Source organism: Kryptolebias marmoratus, linkage group LG16 (genome assembly GCF_001649575.2).
Source record: "Kryptolebias marmoratus isolate JLee-2015 linkage group LG16, ASM164957v2, whole genome shotgun sequence".
NCBI classification, from domain to species: Eukaryota; Metazoa; Chordata; class Actinopteri; order Cyprinodontiformes; family Rivulidae; genus Kryptolebias; species Kryptolebias marmoratus.
Window position 1 is genome coordinate 31,949,905 of NC_051445.1, and position 10,590 is coordinate 31,960,494.

Sequence of the window (10,590 nt, forward strand, 5' to 3'; positions counted from 1 at the left end):
AATATGTAAAGATCCTCCACGTCTTCCACAGACAGACTCGATAGACAAACAGGATTCCAACGTTTCCAGGAATCCAACGTGTATCCAGCGAAGAATGTCTTCTCAGGGCAAGCTGGCTCTCCTTTGGTCAGCCTTCCCGTCGAGAAAATTTGATCAATTGCGTTGAGAGACCAGCTGACCAGATCCATAGTTCCAAAAATGTTTGTAGGAGTATGTAAAAAAGAAGTTCCGAAAACAAGGCGGGGGGGCAGTACAGAAGTCAAAGAGACAGAGAGAAAAGAAACACGTCCGCCTTCCACCAGGAACAGAGAGAGATACTAAGATACAATAATAAAAATAATAATAAACTGATAACAAGCTAACATAAACTAAACTAGGATTTAAAAACCTCAGCTGAACAGATCAGAAATGATAAAAGCTGGGATATATTAAACTAAAATAAATTGAGGAAAAACAAACTAAGATATAATAAGATAACAAACTGAACTACAGTTTAATAACCTCAGTTGAACAGTCTAAGATAAAATGATGGCCTTTATATTTTTAGTGGTAGTTCTGTGAACAAAGACTTTCAGGCTTATGTGTGTTTGTCTGCTCAGTGAGAGGGAAACTGAATAAGACAAGAACTGAACCAAGAATGATGATGAGGGAGAAATCATCATTCTTCTGTTCAATGAACTTGTAGTTCCAAATAAAAATAGTTGGGTTTTTTTTTTAGGATTTTTGGCATTTCATCAGCTGAGAAAACTAGTAAAATAATTAAAAAGTTAAGATTATACTAGGATGATTCACCTAAAACTAACTTCCAAAGAGTATCTAGAACATTTTATTTGTTAAATTGTAAATTTTCAGTATGTTATATGCTCTAATGTTATATTATGTCTCTGTTTTAGAGTAGTGTGTATAAATCTTATGCACACCTATGTAAGTATATACATGTTCTCTTTCACACACAACATACGCACGCTCACATTAGCATACCCCCCTGACACACACACACAGTTTTAGTACTCTATTACTACTACTACGATTGCTTTATTCATTTTATTACTAGTAGAAAATGCTAACAACAGTGTGTGGCGGAGAATGAGGTGGACCCAAAATGCAGACTTACACCGAGAGCTTAAAAAAAATAATTTTTTAAATAAAGAAACAAAACAAAAGGCTGATGTGGCAGCAAACAAAAACTAAATAACAAAATCCAGACTGCAGGGAAACTGAGAGGTGAGACACGAGGATAACCACACAGTGCATGAAAGGGACAATGGACAAGTAAGGGAAAGGAGCAGGTTTTAAAGACTGCAGGTAATTAGGAGAAGTGGAAACAGGTGAATCATTACTAACTTGGAGCAGGTGAAGATGGGCATGGCGGGCAAACAAGAGATTGCTGCATACAATACTCACCTCACCGCTTGTTCCTGGACATCTGGAATCCATCCCTGGAAACCTGTTAAAGAAAGGACACAAGACCACACACACACATATTCCTCTGCCTCCTTCTTTCTTATTATTCAAAAAGGAGAGAGTACGCTCTATTGAGAGTAGAGGGAGGACAATCTGCATGTGAACCTAGCTTACAGAACGTCTCAGCTTTAAATGCTTGAACTCCACACTCTCTCCCTTTTGAATTGAGAAAGCTCCTCAGATGAGAAGTGAAACGTCTTCAGCTACAGAATAGAAGTCCAGTTGTTTCTGTTTTTTAACCTTTATTGGACACATCATCCACAAAAAGCAAAGACAAGATCCTGAGGTTCCCAAACCAGACACACTCCTCTCCATGACTGTGCCTTGAGATCCTGTCCATAAACACCACAAACAGGATCGGAGACAAGAGACAGCCATGGTGGAGTCCAACCCGGACTAAGAACAATCTCAACTTTGTGCCAAGAATGCGGACACAGCTCCTGCTTTGGTTATACAGGGACTGGAGAGCCCTCAAAAGCAACCCAGGCACTCCATAGCCCCGCAGCACAGAACGTCATGGGAAACATGGTCTCCTTCTTCTTCTCCTTCTTCAGATCTACAAAACACATGTGGACTGGAGAGTCAAACTCCCATGACCCCCTCAGCAACCCTGTGAGGGTGAAGATCTGGTCCAGAATGAAAGCCACATGGCTCCTCCTGGGTCTGAGGTTTGATAGTTCGTCAGAGACTCCCTTCCAACACCCTAAAGTAAACTGAGAAGTGGTCTTCCTTTTTAAAAAATGGGAGCCACCATCTCGGTCTGCCACTCTACAGACGTTGTCCCGGTCCTTAATGTGACATTGCAGAGACGTGTCAACCATGACGGCCCCACACCGTCCAGAGCCTTCAGCATCTCAGGGCGAATCTCGTCCACCAGGGAGCTTTTAGACTACCTCAGTGACCTCTGCCATGGTAATGGACTCGTCCTCCACCGAGTGCCCAGACTCGGTGGACAAGGTGGCTGGATTAAGGAGATCCTCAAAGTGATTTTTTCACCGCTCAACAATATCCCCAGTCCGGGTCAGCAGGTACTTACTCAGACCGAGGATGGTATAGACACCAGCTCAGCATGGCCCAGAAAGGAGAAGCAGGTAAAGAAAATTGATAGATGGATAAAAGTTCTTGTTAAATTATATAATATGTATGCTCTCATTTGTCATTTATGTCAGTATTTTATTTTGTAATGACACTTCCTGTTGTGTCTCGGAGATTGCACGAGTTTATTAAAAAAGGTACCGTTGGTGAATGTTCCAGGAAAGCTGATGCCTTACGTGTAATAATTCCTCCGTCATTATAATAAGTATCTTCAGTATTCATGCAGATTCTGCTGATCGGCACATCTATGCTAACAGGTTATGGGCCCAGGAAAATACTGAAATTAAGAAGGAAGGAAGAGTTTGCTGCCAGAAAAATCATGAAGTACAGCATGTTTGGTGAGGACTAGCATGCTAAGCATGCTAAGTTAGCACCATGAATAAGCATGAAGTGGAACCGAGTAGCCGACGGGCAAGGCTAATTTTTGATGGAAATGAAAAGAACTATGAACGGTTGGAGACAAAATTTTTCGGACACTTTAGATTACCAGGTTTAAAAGATACTATATTGGACAGTAATCAAGACAACGAGAACGACGAAGAGGACAATGCCCAGGTGTCAGGATGTAGCACAGACCAGCCAGAGAGATGCTGAAAAATTTCAAATAATGTTCTTAATTTATTACAAAAAAGAATAAAAAAAATGTTTCTAAATAATAAATTGGACCCAACACACAAGTCAATGCAACAGCCCTCAACCCAGGCAGCAACACAAAGAGCTCAAACACAAAGACTGACCTCCTAAACAAGACATGAGGGGAACTTAAATAGTGGCTGATCAGACCACTGCTGACACACAAGGGGTAAATAATTAACAAACTAACATACAAAAACTTAAAACTGGTCAGAAATACTAATAACTTAAATAAAACAAGTACTACTACAACAGAACTAGTTGCCCACAACAGAAGAAAACTAAACAAGTAATAAACAAATTACCCCTCCCCTTACAAGCCAATGGTATAGCCCGCTGAGAAGATTTTGCTATATGAGGAGAAGAAGCAGCTGGGACTCTTCTTTGTGGTAAACTGGTAACTCAAAACAAAAAGGAAGTTAATCTGTTGTATATTAACCAAAATATGGCCACCTGACAAATAAAGTTAACTAGATGTGTGCACTGCAAATAGTCAACTACAGAGTCAGGCTGAAAATCAGTTTTAATTGAAAATGAAAATCTAAAACTACCCAATCATTAATATATAAACTCATTTTAAGAATGAAAATTAAAAACTAAAAGAGTTACCATTCAGCCTTGTCTCTGGTGTGTGTGACAGCAGGAAGAGCTGTCACACCAGGCCTATGGAGCGTTAATAACGATAAAAGTAGATCATTCGTGATGAGAGAAGCTGCCAATGATGGACACAGAGCACTAAAGATATTTAGAGACTATTATGTGTGAAAAGGTAAACCGAGATTTATCAGTCTTTATACTGAACGGACTTCTCTGAAGAAAACAAGCAGTGAAAGCATGATGGAGTATGTCATACATGCAGAGATGCTTATTACAGCCCTGAGAAATGCTGGAGAGACACTTATGCCCCTTTTACACAGACCCTAAAGGTCCCGGCTCCACTCTACTCGGCTCGTTTTGCGAGCGTTCACATCTGCATTTTTTCAAGGTCGGTCCCTGCTTTTTTGGTCCCTGCTTCAGAGTAGGGCCAGCCGGGCCGGCCCTGCTTCGTGGGCGGCGCAAGCTTAGCTCCTGTTCACTCATTGGTCGTGGGTGTGACCAGATGCAAGCATAAAGAGCGAAGCGGCCCCGCCCCCCGCAACACGAGGAGGCCTTCCTCCGCTATCAACCAAACTGGCCGGTGGAGACGCAATCCATTTTTTATAGAGCCAAGCCAAGTAGAGCGGAGTAGAGCCGGACTTCTGAATTAGGGCCCGTGTAAAGGAGGCATATGTAAACAATGCTAACGTTTGTTGTTTGCTAGCGCTCCTTACCAAACTTCCAGGTCACCTAAACCTGACAAAATAAATATTAAAATCAAATTCTGTCCTGCTGCCCATTTTTCCAATTTGTGTTATTGATCTCAGCCTAAAAGTGAAATATGAAAAACCAGGCGTTTTTTTGTTTTTGGTGTTATAGTAAAAAACAAAATAACCAGTCTGTTTTTCATTATTTGATTTTTGATAGTCAATTGAAAATGGAAAGAACGAATGATACACAGATTTATTTCTAACACTTACAAGAATTGAAATCTCCAGAATGAACTGAATTATTTTGTAATATAAATCACAAATCGGAAAACAAATAACGACCCTGAAGCATAATTCTCAGTTAAATTCAAAGTCACTTTTAGTCAGGTTTATCTTTTTTCTTATGGAAAAAAAATGTTTTTATAAAAAAATTACTCTGCAAAAACATGCTTCTCCATTCTCTCTACAGCTGTAAATGTCACCAGAGGGTTGAGAAACCGTGGCAGCTTCCACACCTCATACATTTGACTCCAGATGTGAGCGGGGCGTTTGGAAGCCCTGTTTAGAATTGAGCGCAAACTCCGCCCTCCCCGGCCAGCCGCTTTGTCAGCCGGGATGCAAAAGGGGCGGAGCCAGTTTTACTTCCTCCAGCTGAAAGTTCCGCTAACTGTCTTCCGTTGAAAGCGCGTGATTTACCCGGAGTTACTTTCATTTCACCATCGAAACTGCATCTGAAAATATGGCACCTTGGCAGCATCACGATAACAGCCATTAGCTGATCTTGAGTAAAAGTTAGATGATATCGGGGTAAACATCCGAGAACGAGCAGCGGGAGGTCCCACCGAGACTTCCGGTGTCTGAAACCTTTTAGCTTTCTGTTTACTACGCCACACAGGTGATCAGGTAAGAATTTAAACCAAACAAAAGCGTCATTCAGTAAACATAATTAAAGGCCTAACATTCTCTGAAGGAAAGCGTATCGCTCGCCGCCCTTCATGTCAGACTTTTGGACTAAGATCGTGGTTTGGTCAAACCTTGTAATGTGAGGTTCGGGTCATGTGATCAGTTATATGGCGTTATTATTGTGCCACCAAGTTGAGCGCGCAGTGACACTGATTTGAGAGTACAGACCGCTCAACTCTGACAAACTGCTCGCGCTCGGCACTCTGCGCGCGCGCTCGTCTCTCTCTGCGCTCGCGTTCGGCTCTTACTGCTCGCGCTTGGCTCTGACAAACTGCTCGCGCTCGGCTCTCTCCGTGCGCGCTCGGCTCTCTCCCCGCTCGCGCTCTGCTCTCTCTGCGCTCGCAACCCAAAGTTGTATGTAAATGAGCCACGCCACCAGCCAATCACAGACTGGCCTCCTTCGTCTTCTTCTTCGTAGAGTTTTATGGCGGTTGGCAAAAAACAGTAAGGTTGCATTACCGCCACCTACTGGTATGGAGTGTGGCTCAAAATATATAATATCGTATTCTCCTCATCAATTTTTGTTTTTCTGAAAAAATCTCATTAAAATCTGAATACTTTTGCAGTTTGAGTTCCTTTTCCATGTATCTACTAAATTAAATAGTTCTTTATTTTTCATAAGTTCCTCCAAAAATATTCTCCTTCCTTTCTCATACCTTCTACACTCTAAAATAACATGCGTCCGTCGCTAGGCAACAGTGACGACAGTGTTGGACCGGAGCCAGGCGCTCCCGCCACGACAACTTAGCTAGCCTGGCCTTCGTATAATTTCCTGTGGTTTTTTTTGGTCATTATTGTTACACTTAGTGTGGATATGTGTGTGATAGGCGGGTCTATCGGACAATTATAGAAATACAGAACAAATGGCGTCCCGTATCGGTTCAATACGGGACGCAGCATTTAACAGCCAAATACGGGACGATTCTGTTATGTGGCAACCCTGGCCACCTGTCACTTTAGGCTAGCTTAACCTCCTAAGACCCGAACTCTAACATGGTATGCATCTTTAACTTCACTTAGTTATGTGGGCTGATTGGGACCTGATGAGTGTAAAACAAAGATTTATTTTTTTAACTTTTATAATGCAGTCTATGAGAAAAATGATGTCCACATATGTGGATGCAGGGTCCGAGGAGGTTAAACTAACCTGAATATTTACAACCCTCCTGTTGACACACTGACATTACTTACCTACTGTCTTTTAACCACTTTGAAAACCTTTTCTTCATCCCCCCCAACATCTTTATTCGTTTTCTGTTTTGTGCCCCGGACAGTTTTTTTTGTCTGCCGCCCCATCTTTAGCTCCCTGTTATCAAGTGCACTACCAATCATAGTCTACGACAATTCAAATTTAAAAGAAAAAAACCTGCACATTAGTGCGTTCTCGAAGGGGCGCGTGTCCAAGCAACCTGTGTGGGAGGGGGGAGCGACAGGAGGGAGGTGAAGGGGTGGAGGGGTCCCTAATCAGTGTTGTTCCTCTGTTATTGATCATTTCATACATGCACAAACTGCTGTTAAACCCACTTATTGCGCCACTGGCTACTACCCCACCAAATATGAGCTCAATAGATGTAAAACCGACCGAGTTGTAGCCATTTTAGAGTTAGATGATGTTGATTGGCTGTGGCAGCCATACTGAGTCGGCATGATCCCAAAATTTAATCAGTTGTAGATGTACATCCAGTTATTACTTTCTAAGAGTTTCAGTAGATTCTGTCCAGTGGATGACAAGCAGTGGCGGCTGGTGGAAGTTTTCTCCAGGGGGGGCTATAAGTCCAAAACAGACATGTACCAAAACATATACTAAGGTATCACACCAGTGTATTTACATGAATTGAACCCCGCGCGCCCACTCCAAATGTTGATTCTAGTTTTACGTAAATATCTCATTCAATAAGTAGCATTGTGCTGTGTTGTGAATGACTCTCAGCTACTACCACACCTAACTGAAGTTTAATATCGTTTAAGGTCACTGAGTTGGAGCCACTTTTGTATATTAAAGGGGACATATTATTCTTGAGATTTCACCTGATCAGTTCTGCCTGTTTTCAGAATGAGTGGTTTTAGGGCTGAGCTGCTGTTGGCCACGCCCCCCAACTCAGTGTCCCGTCTCTAAACCTAAAAACTCTCTGAAGGATTAAACTCTGTGGATCTGATGCACATTTATATTGTTATTAATTCAAACTCTGAGGATTCTGACTTTGGGACAGGGGCAATCAGCGGTCCGAACCCTGACTGGTAGCGGGTCCAAACCCGAAAAGTGTCTGGACAGCCGCCTGGTAAAGATCAGTTGTTGATTGTTGTTTTCAACTTTTCTTCTCTTTTTTTTAACATACTTCTAATGTTAGTTTAGACAAACCTGACTTTAACAGAGACGTGTTTCTGGGACAGCTGAGCTGTTCAAACTACACCTTTCTTTGGCAACATCACAGGGACATTGCCATCCAAACTAACATGAAGCCCCTCAGCTCTGTTCTCTGTGATGGGAGAACATGTACATGTTCTATACTGCAGCCGACAACAGAACATTGTTCAGCAGTAAAACCAGCAGAACTAACGTGACGGTCTTCTTGTGATGAAGTGGGCGGAGCTCCACTTGGGTTGCTAGGGGAGGGGCTGGGCTCGGCTTGGGGTTGCTAGGTAACAAAGATTGTGATGCAACAATCCCGAGGTTTTTGAAACAGGTCATTTTACAGACACCAGGAAACATTTAGTTATTGCTAAAAAAATGTCTGGGTGTTTTCTTTTTGTTTTGTTTTGTTTTTTGCGCTTGAATTGTTTCTAGACGCAGTAGATACCCAAATGGAAGAACAAAAACATGCAGAAAGAGAATTTTGCATAATAGATCCCCTTTAAGGATAGTTGGCTGTGGTGGCCATCTTGGATTTTAAGTTAATAGTTATATATAAGGAGTCCTTCAATTATGGAAAAAAAGTCTTCATCTCTAATAATTTGGTCAATACTGTAATGACAATCATTGAAAACAAATATGCAGTGAGTTTGGAAACATTGTGTTTATTGCACTTAAAGAACAATGAAATGCCTCAAATGTGAAATTTTATTTTGGTGCATTCAATTCAGTTCAGTTCAGTTTATTTATATATCGTCAAGTCACTACAAAAGTCGCCTCAGGACACTTTACAAAAACAAAGGAGCCAATTAGTAAAAGTTTTCTATCTAAGGAAGCCAGCAGATTGCTCTGACTCTTCACAGTCTCCCATCCTGAGCAGCACATTGGCGACAGTGGAAAGGAAAAACTCCCTTTTAACAGGAGAAACCTCCAGCAGAACCAGAACCAGGCTCAGGACGAGCAGCCATCTGCTTCGACCGGCTGGGGTTAGAGGACAGGATAGAGACACAGACAAATATAGATTGACTGGTCCAGGTTTAGTTTCTACTGGAAGAAAGACAAAGAAAATCATGTTAATAATAGAAATAATGACAGTAGAGCAAGTAAGACAGCAGCAGAGAGAGGAAATGTGGTCAGTTTGTCCTCCAGCAGTCTAAGCCTATAGCAGCATAAAGGATAGCTCAGGAAACCCAAGCCGACCCTAACTACCTGTTGAACCTTCCCCTAAAATAAAGTATTTATTCAAAAGTTGACTACTATATAAAAACAAAATAAAAAAACCAAATAAACAAAATCAGCATTCAAGAGCACTTCCAATTATATTGCTGGGACCTATCAAATTACTTTCCCTTAATCTTTTTATTCTTAATGTCATGCCTCATAATGAAACCACATTTTTCACCTAAAACTGCCTCATCATCTGATGGGTTAATAACTTCTCAACAGATCCTGCAGTTCTTAGTAGAGTGTTGAAAAATCTCCCTGTAGGGCCTAAATCTTCGTTAAGCATCAGATTTTTTGTAAAAGAAAACTTCCTCACATGTTTGTTTCATATGAAGGTAAATAGTCATTTTATTTTACAAATTTTAGTGATGCACAACTGTTGGCTAATATGCACATATTTCTGCCTTTACATACACATTCTTTCTGACAGTCCTTACCACATGAAATTCACTCTAGATGTCATAATTATTACAGGAAGTATAATGTAAAACTACTGTACGATAACTCTGTCCTATGATGATGATGATGATGGGTGTCAACTCATTCAGGATCTGAGATGAGAGAGCACGCTTGCAAAGCTGATTATACTGTTTTTAGGATCGTTTGGAGCAAAGGTTTTAATCAAAACTGATTAATCACACAGTGTTGATATAGATCCAATGATTATATCTGAAAGTTTCAGTAAATCCATCCACTGGTTCATCAGACATTTTGCTGAAGGACAGGGCTGACTCCGAATAGTGGCAAAATTTTAACCAAACATCTTGTGCAGATTGTTAGCGCATCCAATGGGCCAGAATAAACTAATTTACCACAAAATTGATCCTTTACAGCAGGGGAATCAGACTCCAGGCCTCGAGGGCCACTGTCCTGGAAGTTTTAGGTTTTTCTGCTCCAACACACCTGATTTAAATGGTTTAATTACCTCCTCACCAAATCATCAGCTTCTCCAGGAGCTCAGCAACAAGTCATTTATTTAAACCAGGTGTTTTAAAGCAAGAACACGTCTAAAACATGCAGGACAGCGCCCCCCTGAGGAATGGAGTTTGACACCTCTGCTTTACAGTTTTTAAATCGAAACAGACTGCCTGTTCATTATTTGTCAATCGCTCCAACAAACTGGTTACATATTTTAAAACACAACAAATGAAGTTGTTTTCATCTCTGAACAGGTAGTTACTGAATTAGATTTATAAAATCCCTCATATTGGCCCCCAACTTCACCATTTAATCCAAACACCATCCCAATGGTGCACACCCAGATTTCAGATTGCTGGTTAATACACTAATGTGTAATCTCTGCATTCTTGAGGAATTTAAGACAAAAACACAAGTTCAATAGTAGTGAGAGACACACTGAGGAAAATAAGACAAAAATGTCTATGTTTTGTTGTATAAGAGCTCCAAAGAGGGCTGGATTTTCTCGTGTTTTACCAAAATCCCATTGACCTACATTATTTTTGTTTTTATTGATGCTTCTAAATTTTGTCTATGTTGTGCCATCTACTGCTACCAAAAGTCCGTCCATCCGTCCATCCATCCATCCATCCATCCATCCATCCATCCATCCATCCA

At 41.1% G+C, this 10,590-nt stretch overlaps 1 protein-coding gene and 1 long non-coding RNA gene across 2 annotated transcripts in view; one reads left to right on the forward strand and one right to left on the reverse strand.

The window, feature by feature from the left end:
- The window catches only part of LOC119617772, a 5,130-nt gene extending 918 nt beyond the window's left edge, over positions 1 to 4,212 (reverse strand). Inside the window, exon 1 of the long non-coding RNA XR_005234177.1 lies at positions 1,405 to 4,212. This is a non-coding gene — a long non-coding RNA (uncharacterized LOC119617772). The remainder of the gene's footprint in view (positions 1 to 1,404) is intronic.
- An 889-nt stretch (positions 4,213 to 5,101) lies between these two features.
- Positions 5,102 to 10,590, forward strand: part of nod1 (nucleotide-binding oligomerization domain containing 1) — a 30,210-nt gene continuing 24,721 nt past the window's right edge. The window contains exon 1 of the mRNA XM_037980174.1: positions 5,102 to 5,381. The gene's annotated coding sequence lies outside the window, so the exon portion shown is untranslated. The remainder of the gene's footprint in view (positions 5,382 to 10,590) is intronic.